The following is a 19861-nucleotide window of genomic DNA, read 5'->3' as shown; positions in this document are numbered from 1 at the left end:
AGGTCACTCCTCACTTTCTATGTAAAAATTCTGACTAAGGGAAATTTGGTGATTTTTGCCTTGGGAACATTTCTTTGGGATTTTCATATACATGCTGCCATTTTATCTTTAAAACCTCGCAAAATGGACATGGCAGGTGGTATTCCGACTGCACAGATAAGAAAACAAAGCTCAAGGATTTTAAGCCTTGCTTATCAGCACAACAGTAATAAATGGATGCCAGGATTTTTGTGCTTTTTCCTGCACCCTGTGAGCCTTCATGAGTTTTTACTGATCTAAGGGAAATGACAGTAAGGAATAATAATAACAAAGAAAACATGTGGCATTTCACTGTGTTCTTTTTTCTTCTTTTTTAAAGATTTTATTTAGTTATTTGAGAGAACATAAGCAGGGGTGGGAGGGGGCAGAGGGAGAAGCAGACTCCCCGCTGAGCAGGGGTCCCACCAGGGCCTCAATCCTGGGACCCTGAGATCATGACCTGAGCCGAAGGCAGATGCTTAACTGACTGAGCCACCCAGGTGCCCCTTCAGTGTTTTCTTACTCAATCCAAAATGGAAATGGAGAGGGTTCTAGACTGGAGCTTGAGACTTATTTTCAGCAGTTATTGGCTTTGGGCTAATTTCTTACATGTGTTCATCTCTGGAGTCACAAGTCTGGAACTTGACCTGTCTCACAGGGTTGGTGTGAATCTCAAATGAGATGATGGATGGGAAACTGCTGTGTAAAGAACAAAATGTTAAGTGACTGGGTGGTGAAAACAAAGTCAGCATGATCCATGCTTCAGAAATGTTGGGGATAATAAAAACGTTAACTGTTTGCTACTAATCTGATGAGGGACATCTGTAACTTATAAAAGAGGAATGGACAACTTTAACAGCAGAAACAAGAATCCTGAGCACAAGAAGAAATATATATGCTCTTGTTTGGGAAGATAATATAATAAAAAAGGTATCTCACAAGTTAATTTTGAGATTTAATTCATTACTGATTAAAATTCCAACAGAGTGCTTAAGAGAACTTGACTATCTGTAAACTTTTTATGGAAAAACATGCAACCAAGCAATATTTTTAGAAGAAAAGAGAACAGTGTAGGATTTACTCTGCCAAACATTAAACGATTGTCATAAATTTCTGGTACTATCCTGAGAAAATAGAATGATAAAGTAGAATAGCATTAAAGAGTAGACTAACAACATTTTTAAGATGTCAATATATGGCATGTCAAGTGACACAAAGTAATAAAAATGAATCACTAATAAATGTGTTACAGAAAAATATGAAAACAGAGAAAAATAAATTTACAGAAATAACTTGTATCACATCCTAGAAATTTCAAATTAAAGAGTTAAATACTAAAAAGCCATCCACAGACAAAGCTAGAAGAAAGTGGAATCACAGATCTTAAGTCAGTTGTAGAAGGGAGGTAATTTTTTAGAATTAAAGTAATAAAAATAACTGTGGTGAAATAGACCTAATAAGAAGTGAAATGTTTTCCCACAATGAAGAATAATAAAATGAAAAACAACTGAGTGAGAAAGATACTTGTAACTGATGTGTAGGAACAGAAATTTTAGCCCCAAAATATGTAAGCAAGAGAGATACCGGTTTATAAAGGGAGTAACTATTTTCTAATGGAAGCATGGTCTGAGAATATGAATGCACGGTTATGTAAGAAGAAATATATCAAATGTTATTCAAAAGTTAAGCTTCCAGAAGAATTTCAAATTGTGTGAATTAGAGCAACTATGCGGTGTCATCTTAACTGTATTTAATTAGTAAAAATAAATCAATTGTTGACAGAGTTGTGTGAAAAAAAGCTATTTTTATACTTGGCTAATAGAATTCTAGTTGAAATTGGAAAGCATCTGAAAAACCACCGTGGAGAAATTGCTAGGCAAATCACGATATGTTTGGGCAATGAATTAATATTCCCAAAAGAAATGACATGTTACAACTATATAAATATGTGGAAGTAAATACATAAAATAATGTTATGTAAAACAAACAGTTGATACAATTGAACAATGTTGGTACCAGCCTTATAAAACTAACGAATCATTGAATACTACATCAAAAACTAATGATGTACTATATGTTGGCTAATTGAACATAATAAAAAAAATTTAAAAAAATTCATAGTATAAGCCACAGAGTTGGAAAGGACCCTGTTGCTAAAGAAGAAATAATTTTTAAACGAGGGTTTCTCCCCTCATTTAAACATTTTGGTTTGGCTCTATACCATTTAGCTGTAAAGTTAAAACATAAAAATATGAAAATACATTTAAAAAGTCAGGGATAAATAAGACTCTCCCTGGGGCTGTGCATTATTATTCTCAAATTTTTAAACATCTATACATTGTGGCTTATTTATTGCTATAACTGAATGTTTCTGTCCCCCCCAAATTCATATATTGAAATCTAATCCCCAATGTGATGGTGTTTGGGGGTGGGACCTTTGGGAGGTGATTAGGTCATGAGGACAGAGCCCTCATAAATGGGACTAGGGCCCTTATAGAAGTGCCCAGAGAGCTCCCTTGTCCCTCCTGCCATGTGAGGTGTTAGTGAGAAGACATATGAACCAGGAAGCAGTCTCTTACCAGACAATGAATCTTGGTGCCTTGATCTTGAACTTCCCAGCCTTCAGAAGTGTGAGAAATAAATTTTTTTTGAATAAACTATGTCTATGGTATTTCGTTATAGCAGCCCAAATGGACTTAGACATTTACTGTTTGTAATTGTGATACCTTTGGTCCTTTTTTCTTTTTTAAAAATTTTATTATTATTTTTTAAGTAATCTCTACACCCAACATGAGGCTCAAACTCACAACCCTGAGATGAAGAGCTGCATGCTCTACTACTGAGCCAGCCAGGTGCCCCTGATCCTTTTTTCTTGTATCAACTCAACCTGTAGACTTGGAGTTAGATGTATTCTTAGAGATCATCTAGTACAGCCTAATTATGAGAATGAGGACATTGAGGCCCAGGGAGATTTGCTCAAAGTCACAGAACTTGTCAGTTGCAAGTTAATTTTTAGATTATATACAAACAGTACTTATTTTGTTATAAACAGATTTGTCATTCCTCCCAATGAACATGTGAATCATCAAACAGAGCAACTCAATATAAGAAGTATTATTACCTCAATCCTGTTCATAATTAAAGAAATGAAGATCAAAATAATGAAATGCTGTGTATCACTTATAAGGTTAGTAATAAATTAAAAATATATTCTGGTATCTAATGATGGTGAGAGTTGGGGAAATGGGCATTGCCATATTGTGATGGAGAGAGTGTCAGTAGATGCAGTGATTTCTGGAAGGCAGTTTGGCAATAGACAACAATCTTTTAAATGCACTTTTCATCCAGAAATACCACTGCTAGAAACATACCCTAGATGTATGCTTGCAAAAGTTCTTCAAAGTGTATTCAAAAGGATGTTCATTACATTATTATAGAGGGAAAAAAGAAATCATGAACGCATTCGTTAATTAGAAACTGGTCCAATAAGTTGGGAATAGCCTTCAGATGGAATATTATACGACCACTAAAAATGAAATTGCGTATGTCACACTGGGAAAGATCTATAACATAAACTAAGAGGAAAAAAGCAAGATACACAATCATGAATGGTCTCCGATATGTGTGGGAGAGACATACAGAAACACACACGCACACATATACAAACACACACACACATACATAAATTCTAAAAGAAAACACAAGAAACCCTGAAGAGTAGTTACCTTTGGAGAGAGGAATATGAAGAAGGAAAAGAGGAAAGCTTTTACTTAGTATCTTGTACTAACCTGTACAGTATGGATTTTCTACCTAGATATTTACATTAATGATATTTTAAAATTATCAGCAGACTTTACACAGATTGTAGAGTCATGGGTTAATATTTTTTTTTATGTTTCTTGTCTCAACTTAGTCCTTTTCTGTATATTTTCTTTAATTGCTTTGATAAAAAGAATAAACATTTAACTTTTATATTGAGTTACATCTGAACTGACCTGGAAAAACATCCATGAATTTTAAGGGAAAGAGGCAAGTTGCAAAGTGAAATTTTTCATTGAAAAAAAAAAAAAAAAACCTGGGGAAGAATACATATTACATTATAACCTTAGATGGGCAGGATTGGTGAAGAAGGACAGAAAACCTCTTTTTTAAGTAAAAAAATTAATAAGGTAAAAAATTAATAAGGTAAAAAAATTAAAGGACAAATGTTGCCAAGGAGCCATGTGGGGCCTGTTTTACTTCCCTAAGGACTGCTGCTGTAACAAATTACCACAAACTTGGTGGCTTAAAGCAACTCGCATTTATTACCTTACAGTAATAAGGTACTTGCGCGCTCTAGGGGAGAACCTGTGTTCTTGCTCTTTCCAGCTTCCCGGGGCTGCTTGCATTCCTGGACTCAGGCCATTTTCAAAGTGAGCAATGCCAGTCCCATCTTTCTCATATGACATCATTCTGACACTCTTTTTTTCCATTTTTAATGACCCTTGTGATTACACTGGGCCCACCGAATAATCCAGGAAAATTTCCCTATCATGGTGTCAACTGATGAGCAATCTTAATTCAACCCCCAAGCTCAATTCCCTTTTGCCATGTAAGGATACATAGGTGAAGACTCCAGAGGTCAGGACACGGACATTTGGGGACAACCATTATTCTGCCTACCATAGAATGTCAGGACACCGGCCACTTCCGGGACTACGCAAGGATGGTCCCAACATGAGCCACAGGGGCTGGAATGCTAGTAATTTATCTGGAGAGGATGAATGTGGCTTTATAATCTCAGTCTGACCGTATGTCTAGTATAGCCTGAAGGAAAACTTGTTAAGCTAGTTTTGTACCTACGTTGTTGAACGTGGAAGCAAAGAGGACTCCCAATTGTTCAAACCCTTTACTTCCCCTCCCCCATTTAAAATTTTTCAGGTGTATTTACCAGCCCTATGTCTGCATCAGGGCTTCTGCTCTTGTGTGGAGTTCTTCATCCACCAACACAACCACATCCCTAGAGTGAAAATAGGTCACCGCAGTACTCCATCCCCAGCACGCTTCCTGAGAAAGTTCTACCCCTCACGAGCACCCCTGCTGAAATACTTCTCATCACTCTTCACTGATAAATGGTGTGAGTGAGGAACACTTTTTTGAGGTGTATATGTGTGATATACACACAGACATGCATATACAAAATCTACTCTGGAGGTTTAGGTAGGAAAAGAGACAGAGAATACAATTTGACTTCAAATAGAAATCCCATGCAAAATTAAGGAGTAAAAGTTAATTTGAAGATAATAAGAGAAACTACCTGTACAATGAAACAAAACCATACCACTGAGGAATATCCATTCTTTTCTAAGGTCTCAAGTGCACATTTTTTGTGAACAATTATATAATTTCCCCCCTAAAGTTAATCATCCCTTCTAATTTCGTGGCATTAGTAATATTCAACTTGGAATTTGAAAAGGAGGTCAGAAAAAAAATCACCATCTGAAATGGAGCTAATGTGAATCAAGATGGGAGAGATTAATCATGAACAAGAGTGGATCTGCTTAGAGAAGTGGTATGGGTTAGGAGGGAAATAAGCCAGAACTTAAGTACTTATCTTTGGACTCCCAGTTCCAAAAGTTATACTCTTTAAAGTGGAGACAAAATGCTGATCAGTTGCCTTTCAGAGGGATGGGCAAAGCTTCCAGGATGGGGTGGCTGTCCCAAAGAGGAGATTCCCTCTTTGGCAAAGAACAGGATTAGAGTCTCCTGTTTGGGAGGGCACTTCCTGTATTTGATCTATGTGGTCTCAGGTAAAGGTGTGGGCTCATCACAGTCTCTTAGCAAATATTCACTTGCTGACTGATGTGGGGTGTTTCTCCAGTGTAATGTTCTTTTTGATTTGGCTTAAAGGTGAAAAACATTAGAAACCAGGTGACAGCCTCCACAGTAGTAGATTCACAAGGAAATGATGTCAGGAGAGCAGGGGATGAAGAGGGTTTGGAGTGGGCTAAGGCCTGGAAATTTTGCATGGCTTTGGGCACGTAAATCTGGGGAAAGGCAACTGAGAAACACACAATTCCTATGTCATTTTTTAAGGCAACATAAAGAGCTCCTTTCATCTGCATGGGGCTTTTTATGTAATGTGGGTGTGTGTACTGGGTTGGGACAATGAACAGGGAGCACATGCGTGCTGTTCTCCACGCGGGCCTACTAGAACATTCCTGTCACCACTGCCTCGCTCTCCCATTTCCTCCCTCTCTATCCATCATATGGAAAGAAGGGGAGCAACAAAGCCCAAGTCAAACTACACTTAGTAAAAAGCCATGTATCCTTGGGCAGTTAGCATATATTATTTAAATATGTTGTACTTTCTTCAGCAGCACATAGACTAAAATGGGAACGCTACAGAGATTAGAATGGCCCCTGTGTAAGGATGACAGGCAAATTCACAAACTGCTCCATATTTTTGTATGTTAACTAACTGGAGTTAAAATAAAAACTAGGGGCGCCTGGGTGGCTCAGTCAGTTAAGCGTCTGCCTTTCAGCTCAGGTCATGATCCCAGGGTCCTGGGATCAAGCCCTGCGTTGGGCTCTCCGCTCAGCAGGGAGCCTGCTTCTCCCTCTGCCTCTCCTCCTGGCTTGTGCTTTCTTTCTCATTCTCTCTCTCTCAGATAAATAAATCAATCTTAAAAAAAAATAAAAACTTAAAAAAATATGTTGCTGGTGCTGATGACATATCCCCAAAAGGTTATGTAATCTGCTTGTGAAATGCACAACAAAGAAAGGTTATATCTTTATTGGCAATTGTAAGTTACACACCTCTTGTTCCCCACCCCCCCTCACCCCACACTCATAGTGACTGTATATCAACTTGTCCATCAACTTTGGAGTCCAGAACAAAAGGCACATCAACTAAAAGAGAGAATAGTTTTATTCTGTTAAAGAATAAAAGAAGGTCAACCCTAATGACTTCTCTAAAGATTTCCTGAGTTAAGAGCAAAAAAAAAAAAAAATCTTTAGCATTCGAAATTTAATGGTGCCACGCTTTGTTTTCTCTTTGCCAAATAAGGTTTAAGTCAAGGCTTATCTTTCTTGTCTGTGGGTCCTTACTGTTGGAAATTTTGAGGGTGCACTAAGCTTATCCTGACTATAGGTCAAAACTAGTTAAATGTCCTTCAACAAGAAGGAACATGTTGAGAAATCGCAAATCATTGCTCTGTTTACATTTCTATTATAAAAGTTAAATATTTGTTCTAAGTCAAAGATTATTACTTTCAGTCACTTTTTTTAATGAAAGTCATTTATGAAGCTACTCCAAAGCTAGAACATGAAACTTTTTTTTCTTATTCTATTGTACAGAAGCAATTAGAATTCAGTCCCTGCTCTAACCTGCAGAGACCCCTAACTTAATACAGAACTAGATTTTTTGGTGTATTTTGTCTTTGTTGGACAATACTAATGGATTTTTTTAAAAGATTTTATTTATTGGGCGCCTGGGTGGCTCAGTTGCTTAAACGACTGCCTTCGGCTCAGGTCATGATCCTGGAGTCCCTGGATCGAGTCCCACATCGGGCTCCCTGCTCAGCAGGGAGTCTGCTTCTCCCTCTGACCCTCCCGACCCTCCCCCCTCTCATGTGCTCTCTCTCTCTCTCAAATAAATAAATAAAATCTTTAAAAAAAAAGATTTTATTTATTTATTTGAGAGAGAGAGAGAGAGAGCGAACACAAGTTGTGGGCAGAGGCAGAGGGAGAGGGAAAAGCGGACTCCCCGCTGAGCAGGGAGCCCAACACAGGGCTAGATCCTAGGACCCTGAGATCATGACTTGACACTCAATCAATTGAGCCACCCAGGCACCCCATGGATTTGTTAATTATTCCTTGGAAATCAAGAGGTAGTTATAGAAGACCGAGTGGGGGATGGGGAAAAGAATTACTCAGGTGAGGAAGTCTGCAAATTTAGTTTGAAGGCCATAACTTATTAACTGGATAACCTTGGGCAATAGATTAATCTGAATCACCTCTGATCTGAATGATATGAATTGCAGATGATTTGAAGGAACAGTAACTGTAAAACCCTAACATGGACTAATTAGTATACTAGTATACTAGTAATTAGGTCCTAAAAAGGAGTTAGACTGCCTGGGTTCAAATCCCAGCTCAATTGCCTAATGCACTGTGAACAGGAGTAAGTTACTTAACCTCTCTGTGCATCACTTCGCCATCCATAAAATGTAGACGAAAATAGCACCTATCCACAGAGGTACAATGGTTTAATGAGCTAGGATACAAAGAGCACATAGAAAGGACTACACAAGAGTTAGTTATTATGCTGAGCGGCCTTAATATTGAAATTGGTTAATGATCATTCCATTAACAGAATAATTTGTCATACATCATGCTTGAATGTAACCATCAAGAAGGAGAAAAGAAAAACCTTTATGGATGACAACCTAAACCATATACACCCAAAGAGCTTACTGTCTACACTCAGTAATGTGACTTTATTACTTCATACTTTGCTGTCTTCACCTTAACTTGCTGTCTCAGCAGATTCTTGCCCAAGAAGATAACAGTTGCAAATAACTTTATTGCTCACTCCAAGAACTTCCTGAAAGACACATCACTCCCTGCCGGACTCTGAATTCCTTGCCTTAAAAATCCTCACCTCGTTGTGGTCACCAATCCTAAATTATGACATCGCCATCCTTACCTAATCCTAACCAAGACTTCCTCACGAAAGGCCTTCCTTAAGCCAGACTAGAATATCTCCTAACATCCTGGCTTCACCTCCCTACCCAAAGTTCTGTCAAGGTTGCTCTCTTTTACTGCAGTAAGGGTAAACCCAGCTTTGTCTTATCAACAAGTTATCTTGGTGATACCTGTGGAGAGCCAGTATTCCACGTGGATTAGTGAACTGAACTCTGGAACCAGAATTAGAAGCGAGGAGCTGAAATCACAGCCCTACCATGTGGACAAGTTACTAATTTTCAGATGCCTCTTCTGTAAAATGTACATGTATAAAATGTATACATACATGTATAGTGTGTACACAAGTGCTCACTGGGTAAGGAACGCTTAATGAATGTTTCTTACATTGCCCTTCCTCTTCTTTTTGGTTGCCTGCTGGGGAGGGGTAAGTTGGGTAAATGACTATACTGTTAGTCTGCTCAAGCCGTCCCTTTCAGGTAAACCCTTGTTGGCCCTCATCAGCCACCTTGTAAATACAGCCAGTGAGGTGAAGACCGTGGAGGATGGGGATACTCCTTCCTACCTGAGATACCATAGTTTCCTTTCTTCCTTCAGTCCTCCCACCTTCCCTCCCTTTCTTTTTTCCTCCCTTTCTTCCTTCCCCCTCCCTTTCATTCTTCCTTCCTTTCTTCCTTAAGGTTTATTTATTTTAGAGAGAGAAAGAGAGCACGCACACATGAGCAGGAGGGGCAGAGGGAGAGGAAGAGAGAGACTCTCAAGCTAACTCTGCACTGAGCATAGAGCCCAAGGCAGGGCTCGATCTCATGGTCCCGAGATCACAACTTGAGTGAAACCAAGAGTTGGATGTTTAACCGACTGCGCCACCCAGATGCCCCACCATAGTTTTCTGAAGGGAATACAGGTGGGACCCAGAGCAAGTATTAAACTGTATTTAGGGACACCTGGGTGGCTCAGTCAGTTGAGCATCTGCCTTTGGCTCAGGTCATGATCCCAGAGTCCTGGGATTGAGTTCTGGCATGAAGCTCCTACCTCAGCTCCTACCTTTGTCCCTCCCCCTGCTTGCGTGCTCGTGTGTGCGCTCTCTCTCTCTCTCTCTCTAATAAATAAATTAAAAAAAAACCCTGCTTTTATCTGCAGAGAGATAGTAACTGATCCAAAATCCTATGGCTGGAGGAATGAGAAGGACCAACACTCAGCTCCTTTGTTCCTCAGAACCTTGCAGGCATGTGGGAGGTGAGCTATATGGTCATCTCCCAGGTCTTCATCACTTTGTGCACTGCCTCCTCTCCTCCTTTCTCACTTCCTGTGCCAGTTATTGCTTCCTTGATGTTCAGGTCCAAATTTACCCTTTTCACCTGCAGGTGGGAAAATGGGTCAGGACCCTTGAAACTGTCCTCTGCTGGCTGCAGTGTTAAGCTTTGTAAGGGGTTTGAGGAGACACTGCAGGAGGAAAGGGTTTCCCATCATGCTCTGATGGGCTTTCTCTGCAGGACCATTTAGATGGTGGGCTTCACCAGTACACAGGTCCCACAGTGCACAGAAGCTGTCAGCATCTATTGTCCAGAAGTTGCCCCTGGCACCCATCGGGAGTGGTTTTATAGCAGGGTGCCTCTTGTGAGACACCCCCCTGTGAACGGCTTCCCAGGAATCCTAGAGGATAGATTTTCTCTTGCAAGTTACCAGTGGGTTTCTGGCAATTTCTACTGGCTTGACACCACAATGACTTCTCTTTCATCCACTTAGTCATGACCCTGACTTCTCAAAAAGATCTGGATTTCAGCCTTCAGGGAGGGGTATCTTCCTTGGGCACTCTATGTTGAGTCTAGGGGTTTCAAATGCCCCTGTTTCTTCTCTTCCTATCTTCTGTAGCATTCTCTTCACCTTTTAAAAAAGTTTTTATTTAAATTCCAGTTAACACACAGTGTTATATTAGTTTCAGGCGTACAATATAGCGATTCAATGCTTCCATACATCACCCTGTGCACAACAAAACAAGCACACTCCTTAATCCCCATCACCTGTTTAACCTTCCCCTCTGGTAACCCTCAGTTTGTTCTCTATAGTTAAGAGTCTGTTTCTTGGTTTGCTTTTCTCTCTCTTTTTCCCTTCACTCATTTGTTTTGTTTCTTAAATTCCACATGTGAGTGAAATCACATGGTATTTGTCTTTCTTTGACTTATTTTGCTTAGCATGATATTCTCTAGCTCCATACTCATCGTTGCAAATGGCAAGATTTCATTCTTTTCTATGGCTGGGGGGAGGGGCAAAGGGAGAGGAAGAGAGAGAATCTTTTTTTTTTTTAATTTATTTATTTGACAGAGAGAGACACAGCGAGAGAGGGAACACAAGCAGGGGGAGTGGGAGAGGGAGAAGCAGGCTTCCCGTGGAGCTAGGAGCCCGATGCGGGGCTCGATCCCAGGACCCTGGGATCATGACCTGAGCCACCCAGGTGCCCCGGAAGAGAGAGAATCTTAAAGGAAGCTCCACGCCCAGCCTGGAGCCCATTACAGGGCTCAATCTCATGACCCTGAGATCACGACCTGAGCTGAAATCAAGAATCAGACACTTGGGCGCCTGGGTGGCTCAGTTGGTTAAGTGACTGCCTTCGGCTCAGATCATGATCCTGGAGTCCCGGGATCGAGTCCCGCATCGGGCTCCCTGCTCAGCAGGGAGTCTGCTTCTCCCTCTGACCCTCCTCCCTCTCATGCTCTCTGTTTCTCATTCTCTTTCTCAAAATAAATAAATAAAAAAAATCTTAAAAAAAAAAAAAAAGAATCAGACACTTAATTGACTGAACCACCCAGGCCACCCTGAGCTTCTAAAGAATTTAAAATCATTGATTTTATATCTTACCACTTTACTGAATTCGTGTATGAGTTCTAGCAGTTTTGGGGTCGAGTCTTTTGGGTTGCATTTCTATGCACCAACAAGAAGACAGAAGAAAGAGAAATTAAGGAGTCGATCCCATTTACAATTACGCCCAAAACCATAAGATACCTAGGAATAAATCTGACCAAAGAGGCAAAGAATCTGTACTCAGAAAACTATAGAATACTCACGAAAGAAATCGAGGAAGACACAAAGAAATGGAAAAACATTCCATGCTCATGGATTGGAAGAACAAATATTGTGAAAATGTCTAGGCTACCTAGAGCAATCTACACACTCAGTGCAATCCCTATCAAAATACCATCAACTTTTTTCAAAGAAATGGAAAAATAATCCTAAAATTTGTATGGAACCAGGAAAGACTCCGAATAGCCAGAGGAATGTTGAAAAAGAAAACCAAAGCTGGTGGCATCACAATGCCGGACTCCAAGCTCTATTACAAAGCTGTCATCATCAACACAGTATGGTACTGGCACAAAAGCAGACACATAGATCAATGGAACAGAATAGAGAGCCCAGAAATGGACCCTCAATTCTACGGTCAACTAATCTTCGACAAAGCAGGAAAAAAATGTCCAACAGAAAAAAGATAGTCTCTTCAACAAATGGTGTTGGGAAATTGGACAGCCACATGCAGAAGAATGAAACTGGACCATTTCCTTACACCACACACAAAAATAGACTCAAAATGGATTAAAGACTAAAATGTGAGACAGGAGTCCATCAAAATCCTAGAGGAGAACACAGGCAGCAACCTCTTCAACCTCAGCCGCAGCAACTTCTTCCTAGACACATCGCCAAAGGCAAGGGAAGCAAGGGCAAAAATGAACTATTGGGACTTCATCAAGATAAAAAGCTTCTGCACAGCAAAGGAAACAGTCAACAAAACCAAAAGGCAACTGACAGAAATGGGAGAAGATATTTGCAAACGACATATCACATAAAGGGCTAGTATCCAAAATCTATAAAGAACTTATCAAACTCAACACCCAAAGAACAAATAATCCAATCAAGAAATGGGCAGAAGACATGAACAGACATTTTTCCAAAGAAGACATCCAAATGGCCAACAGACACATGAAAAAGTGTTCAACATCACTTGGCATCAGGGAACTCCAAATCAAAACCTCAATGAGATGCCACCTCACACCAGTCAGAATGGCTAAAATTAACAAGTCAGGAAATGACAGATGTTGGCGAGGACTTGGAGAAAGGGGAACCCTCCTACACTGTTGGTGGGAATGCAAGCTGGTGCAGCCACTCCGGAAAACAGTATGGAGGTGCCTCAAAAAGTTGAAAATAGGGGTGCCTGGGTGGCTCAGTCGTTAAGCGTCTGCCTTTGGCTCAGGTCATGATCCCAGGGTCCTGGCGATCCCAGGACCCCGCATCGGGCTCCCTGCTTGGCAGGAAGCCTGCTTCTCCCTCTCCCACTCCCCCTGCTTGTGTTCCCTCTCTTGCTGTCTCTCTTTCTCTGTCAAATAAATAAATAAAAAATCTTAAAAAAAAAAAAAAGTGAAAATAGAGCTACCCTATGACCCAGCAATTGCCCTACTGGGTATTTACCCCAAAGATACAAATGTAGGGGCGCCTGGGTGGCTCAGTTGGTTAAGCGACTGCCTTCGGCTCAGGTCATGATCCCAGGGTCCTGGGATCGAGCGCCGCATCTGGCTCCCTGCTTGGCGGGAAGCCTCCTTCTCCCTCTCCGACTCCCCCTGTTGGTGTTCTCTCTCTGTCAATTAAATACATAAATAAAATCTTTAAAAAAAAAAAAAGATACAAATGTAGTGATCCAAAGGGGTACTTGTACCCCAATGTTTATAGCAGCAATGTCCACAATAGCCAAACTATGGAAAGAGCCAAGAAATCCATCAACAGATGAATGGATAAAGAAGATGTGGTATATATACACAATAGAATATTATGCAGGCATCAAAAAACCCCCAAATCTTGCCATTTGCAACGACGTGGATGGAACTAGAGGGTATTATGCTAAGCAAAATAAGTCAATCAGAGAAAGACAAGTATCATATGATCTCACTGATATGTGGAATTTGAGAAACAAGGCAGAGGATCATAGGGGAAGGAAGGAAAAAATGAAACAAGATGAAACCAGAGAGGGAGACCAACCATAAGAGACTCTTAATCTCAGGAAATAAACTTAGGGTTGCTGGAGTGGTGGGGATGGGAGGGATGGGGTGGCTGGGTGATAGTCATTGGGGAGGGTATGTGCTATGGTGAGCGCTGTGAATTGTGTAAGACTGTTGAATCACAGACCTGTATCTCTGAAACAAATAATACATTATATGTTTAAAAAAAAAAAGAGAGATAATAGTAGGAAGGGAAAAACGAAGGGGGGGAATCAGAAGGGGAGACAAACCATGAGAGACTATGGATTCTGAGAAACAAACTGAGGGTTCTAGAGGGGAGGGGGGTGGGGGGATGGGTTAGCCTGGTGGTGGGTATTAAGGAGGGCACGTACTGCATGGAGCACTGGGTGTTATACGCAAACAATGAATCATGGAACACTACATCAAAAACTAATGATGTAATGTATGGTGACTAACGTAACATAATAAAATTAAAAAAAAAAATCCTTTATATTTTTATTTTCGAGACACAGCAAGAGAGGGAACACAAGCAGGGGGAGTGGGAGAGGGGGAAGCAGGCTTCCCGTGGAGCAGGGAGCCTGATGCGGGGCTTGATCCCAGGACCCTGGGACCATGACCTGAGCTGAAGGCAGACACTTAACGACTGAGCCACCCAGGTGCCCTCCCAAAAAAATCTTTAAAAAAAAAAACAATAAAAAGGAATGGGCTAGTGGTACATACAGCAACAAAGATGAATTTCAAAATACTTTTGCTGTATTAAAAAGTCAAACAGAAATGAGTATGCACTGCATGATTCCACTTATATAAAACTCTGAAATATGCAAACTAATCACCAGCAACAAAAAATACACCAGGGGTTGCCTGGGCCAAGGGGATGAAGAGTGCAGGAGGGAAAGATTACAAAGGGATGTGAAGAAGCTTTTGGGAGTGAAATATTCTTTATCTTTTTTTTTAAAGATTTTATTTATTTGAGACAGGGGGAGAGAGAGTGCGCACACGCACAAGACCGGGAGGAGGGAGAAGCAGGTTCCCCGCCGAGCAGGGAGTCTGATGCGGGGCTCCATCCCAGGACCCTGGGATCATGACTCGAGCCGAAGGCAGATGCTTAACCAACTGAGCCACCCAGACAGCCCTTTACTGATTACTTTTTAATGTTAAACCAGCCTTGTAGGGGTGCCTGGGTGGCTCAGTTGGTTAAGCATCTGCCTTTGGCTCAGGTCATAATCCCAAGGTCCTGGGATGGAGCCCCATATCGGGCTCTCTGCTCAGCGGGGAGCCTGCTTCTCCCTCTGACTGCTATTCCAGCTGCTTGTGCTCAATCTCTCTGTGTCAAATAAATAAATAAAATATTTAAAAAAATAAAAAAAAACCCAGCCTTGTATTCCTGGGTGAACCCAACTTGATCATGATGTATTATCCTTTTTATATATTATCGGATTCAATTTTCTGGGGCAATCATAGGGCTTACCTAGCATGTTTCCTGTTTTTCAGGGATTACTGTCCTTCATTGTCTAATGTCCAATGTTTTGAAAACTGTTGTTTCATAACTTTGTTCCTGTAAATCCAGGCCCTGTTACTCCATCTTTTCTAGCAACAGAAATCCAAATGATGCATTAACATAAATGCTCAAGCAATCATGGCAAAAACTGTCTCTTAGTCTGCAAGCCAAACAAGGTGTATGTTTCCATATTAAGTCACAGATGAGACTCAGGAACAGAGTAAGTGGAAATAAAAATCCAAGGCTCAGGAGGCATCTTCAGGTTTGAGGAAGTTAGACTTTGATGGTGTTGCTAACACTTCTATTTAAAAAATAAATTACACATCTAAGGAAGGTAGAAATAAGTCTCCTTCTGTTGGTTTATTTATTTATTTATTTATTTATTTATTTATTTATTTATTTATTTATTTTTTAAGGGAGCACCCCAGGTAACCAAAGTTTGGCTTCTAATTTTTTTTTTTTTTAAGATTTTATTTATTTATTCGACAGAGAGAGAGACAGCGAGAGCAGGAACACAAGCAGAGGCAGAGAGAGAGGGACAAGCGGGCCCCCTGCTGAACAGAGAGCCCGATGCGGGGCTCGATCCCAGGACCCTGGGATCATGACCTGAGCCGAAGGCAGCCGCTTAACCGACTGAGCCACCCAGGTGCCCCTGTTGGTATATTTATTTTAAGAGAAGATATTGTTGGTGTGTATCCACACACATACATACACAGGAGTGTGGAAACACAGTGAAACTAAATTAAGATTAAAAAAAACTTTCTATTGGTGTACTTCACACTGAAATCCTTTAGACTGAACCTAGGCCCTCCAAAAAAAAAAAAAATCAGTCAAGGGTGGTATCATATAGGTTAAAAGGCATTCAATATTCATAGAATTGCTCATCACAGAAGCTCAACTTTTAAGATAAGTATACTTGTTACTGGTTGTTCCATAAGCTCAGGAATACTTCAGCTTTGAGAATATATTCCAACTACTCCAATCTTACTGAACTGCAAGGCAAAATTAAACCTCCCCAGCAAAAGTAGTGGTTCCAGAAACATCTGGTGTTTATAAACAGAAGTTTGTGGGTGACGACCGTGTCTCCCTAATTTGTTAGCTGTTCAATACTGCATTGACTGACAGACTGGAGTGATCTGAAAGCTAGCACTTAATTATGTTGGCCAATTTAGCTAGAGTCACTCTCCTAGAGTATTCATTTTCTTTTCCTAGGGGCTTTAGTTTAATTTCACTTTTCAATGATGTATTTATTAACGCATATACTGGTGCTTTTAGGAAGGTCTTGAGATACGGTCTCAGGATCTGTGTGAAGGCTCAAGCCCAGCAGGAAGAAGACACTGCTGGAATGGCTTCATCTAGACACATTCTTTTTATCTCTGCAGTAACTCACTTTTCACAATGTGAACTGAGCTCCCTCTGAGAGGGGTGGATAAACCCTTTTTGCTTCAGTCATACTTGACTGTTTTATTAGGCAAAGACCCAAGGGTAGGCTACCATCATAATTTTTTAAATCTTAAATTTAATCTCCTTTGAATACAATGAAATCTCAGCCACTGGAACACATTAATTAATCCAGCACTTTATACATATGACAGTCTGAGATCTCCTGGCTCACATTTTCCTTCAATGAACTTTCCATTTTTCCAAAATGCAATATTTATGAAGCGCTAAATTTCTCTGTTCAAAAGACCATTAGTAGAATGACAACATAGTTTAAAGAGATATTAACAAGATTGCATACTTTGAGCTCTGGTTTCAGATTGACCTAAATTTGAATCTTGGCTTTATTACTTAACAGCTGTATTAAGTGCTTCAGTTTCCTCATTTGTTTATTTTTTTTCCCTGAAGATTTATTTACCCATTTGAGAGAGAGAGCGGGGGGAGGTGGAGGGGAAGAGAGAGAATCTCCGGCAGACTCCCCACTAAGCGCAGAGCCTGATGTGGGGCTCGACCCCACGACCCCAAGATCATGACCTGAGCCGAAATCAAGAGTTAGCCACTCAACTGACTGAACCACCCAGGCACCACCTCATTCTTCTAGCTTATATGAATTTTATTTGTAGACAACCTACCTGACATGTTTATTTTTTACTTTTTTTTCTTTTTTTAATAAATGGCTTCACTCCAAATAAGTCAAGGTCGAAATAAATGAAGAGCCCAAGGTGGTATCAGTCCCATTCATCTAAGTCCTGATGTCGTGTGGCTGAAGAGCTGCAGCTTCTTATGGCAACAGGTGATACATCCAAAGTCATAGCCAAGTTCATTAACATGTTTCCATTTCTACACCATCCTTAAAGGAAATCCTATATGGGGTCACACCATCCCCAGAATAGTCCAGCAGAGCAACCATGCCACCTCGGTTCGTGTTTTCATCAACGGAGAACGGGTAGTTTTTGCAGTTAGCGAGGATGTGCTTGATTTGTTCTGCAGCCCGTCATAAAAGGTTTTCCTTTTTCTGGCCTCTGTTCTTCAAGTTTGCCTTTGATCGATTTCATGTAATCTCTGACGTACTTCTCGTAGGCTTCTTCGGTGCAGCTGGTTTCTGCCAGTGATGTTTCAGGACAGTAGCAACACCAGGCATGACTGTGCTTTCTGTACCTTCACCCTCGGAGGTGGAGGCATTTCCCACAGTGAGCGGGTGATCAGTGTTACCCTCCGTCCTCTTGACCGTCCTCTCCTCCACCTCCAGGCACAGCCTCTGTACCATCTCCCAGATCTTGTAGATGGTGGACAACATCTCATCCTAGCAGATGAGGTCCTGGGAGTTGATCATGATGGTGGCTGGAGAAAAAGGATGGTGGTGCTAGCTTAGCAGGAGCCGGGAGCTCTGAGCAAACGTGGTGCAGCCAGAGCAGTGCTGGGAAGAGGGTGGAGAGGGTGAGAAGAAAGCTCAGTTTCCTCATTTTTAAAAATGGGATATGGGGGTGCCTGGGTGGCTCAGTCGTTCAGTGTCTGCCTTTGGCTCAGGTCATGATCCCAGGGTCCTGGGATCGAGCCCCGCATCGGGCTCCCTGCTCCGCGGGAAGCCCGCTTCTCCCTCTCCCACTCCCCCTGCTTGTGTTCCCTCTCTAGCTGTCTCTCTCTCTCTCTGTCAAATAAATAAATAAAATCTTAAAAAAAAAAAAGGGATATGACTAGTATCTAATTCATGAGGACATGGAAATGAATAAATGAAATAAAATATGTAAAGGGCTTCGTAGTGTGTCCAAAACATGGCAAATGCTTAAGGAATTATATTTTTGTGTCAGATTAAGAGCAAAATAGTGAGAATGTTTTCAAGGGAATGTAGATCTTTTAAAAAGACAAAAAAATTCTGGTTTTCCTGGGAAAATAACAAATGGAAGTAGGCTATTGGAGTTTGGTGACCTTGACCCTCTGAGGATGATCCTGCTCAGTTTCTTTGCTTCTAAGTCTTTGCCTGGCCACCTGCTTCTCCTGCATACACAATATAAATGGAATAAACTGACTTTCATGTGCCATCACTTGCTTCCCTGGGAGAATCCAGAAAAATCCATGTCACAAAGTAAGATGTAAACGGCACGCTTGAGTGTGCAGAGCACACAGCTGCACATGGAACCATTTGACATTCATGTAACCATCACTCCTTCCACACTGACCACATCAGGGATCCAAAAACTCCATGGTGAAGACTAGGATGTGAATGACTTATCTTAAGTACACAGTGCCTACAACCATACTCAGTCTACTTGTATGTGCCCAAAATTTCCCTGTACATGAGCATGGATAGAAAGGTCCCTGGTGCAGACTGTGATGTGAATGGCACTAAATGAGTTTGGAGTGCAATTAACAGCAAATGGAATAGGTTTAATTTATTGTGGCCATTACATACCTCCATGGTAAGAAGCAAGGAGTCCACGAATATGCATGGAGTAGGTAAGACAGTGAATTGCACTCCTTCAGTTGTGCATTGCACTGAACTGCGTGTGGAATAAGTCTACTTTCGTGTGGGCATTACTTATTACAACTTTAAGAATAGAGGAGTCTAGAAAACACCATGGACTAGACCACAGAGTCAATGAAATCCATTCATTTGTGCACTGCATGCGTTTGTGTATTGAATATATCTACTTTCATTTGGTAATCTCTTACCCCTATATGAACCTCAGAAATACACATTGTATATAATATATATAGAATAATAGTATATGAATGGCACCCTGTGAGTTGTGCAGTGTACCCAAAGTTCAAGGAATATTTCATTTTTATGATGCCCTTGGTTATCTCCACATTGATCATATCAGAAGTCCAGAAATATCCATGGCACCAGACTGTTGTATGAGTGGCAATGCTTGAACATGCTGGACAAAGAACCACTCATGGGATAAATCTAGTTTGATGAGACCATCATTTTCCCTACATTGGGAATATAAACAGGAAAGATCCATGATATAGACTGATAGGGATGGCAGCCTTGGAGTGTATAGTGCACACAATTTTTCATGGAACAGTCCTTTTTTAAAAAATTGATATAACATTAGTTTCCAGTGTAGAATGTAACAATTTGATATTTGTATATAATGCAAAATGTTCACAATAAATCCAGTTACTATCCATCACCATACATAGGTGCAAGGGTTTTGTGTTTTATTTTTTTAAGATTTTATTTATTTATTTGACACACAGAGAGAGAGCACAAGCA

The 19861-nt window shown here is 40.7% G+C and overlaps 1 non-coding gene and 1 pseudogene across 1 annotated transcript; one reads left to right on the top strand and one right to left on the bottom strand.

Moving 5' to 3' along the window:
* The first annotated feature begins 6361 nt into the window (after positions 1–6361).
* Positions 6362–6465, top strand: LOC118008060. Its single transcript, XR_004678554.1, has one exon. It is a non-coding gene; the product is annotated as a U6 spliceosomal RNA (small nuclear RNA).
* Positions 6466–17441: 10976 nt separating this feature from the next.
* On the bottom strand, positions 17442–17993 carry LOC118006177 (annotated as a pseudogene).
* Between the last annotated feature and the right edge of the window lie 1868 nt (positions 17994–19861).

This window comes from Mirounga leonina, unplaced genomic scaffold, assembly GCF_011800145.1.
Source record: "Mirounga leonina isolate KUSES-001 unplaced genomic scaffold, KU_Mleo_1.0 Mir_101595, whole genome shotgun sequence".
Classification (NCBI taxonomy): domain Eukaryota; kingdom Metazoa; phylum Chordata; class Mammalia; order Carnivora; family Phocidae; genus Mirounga; species Mirounga leonina.
This window is presented reverse-complemented; position numbering and strand designations above follow the sequence as displayed.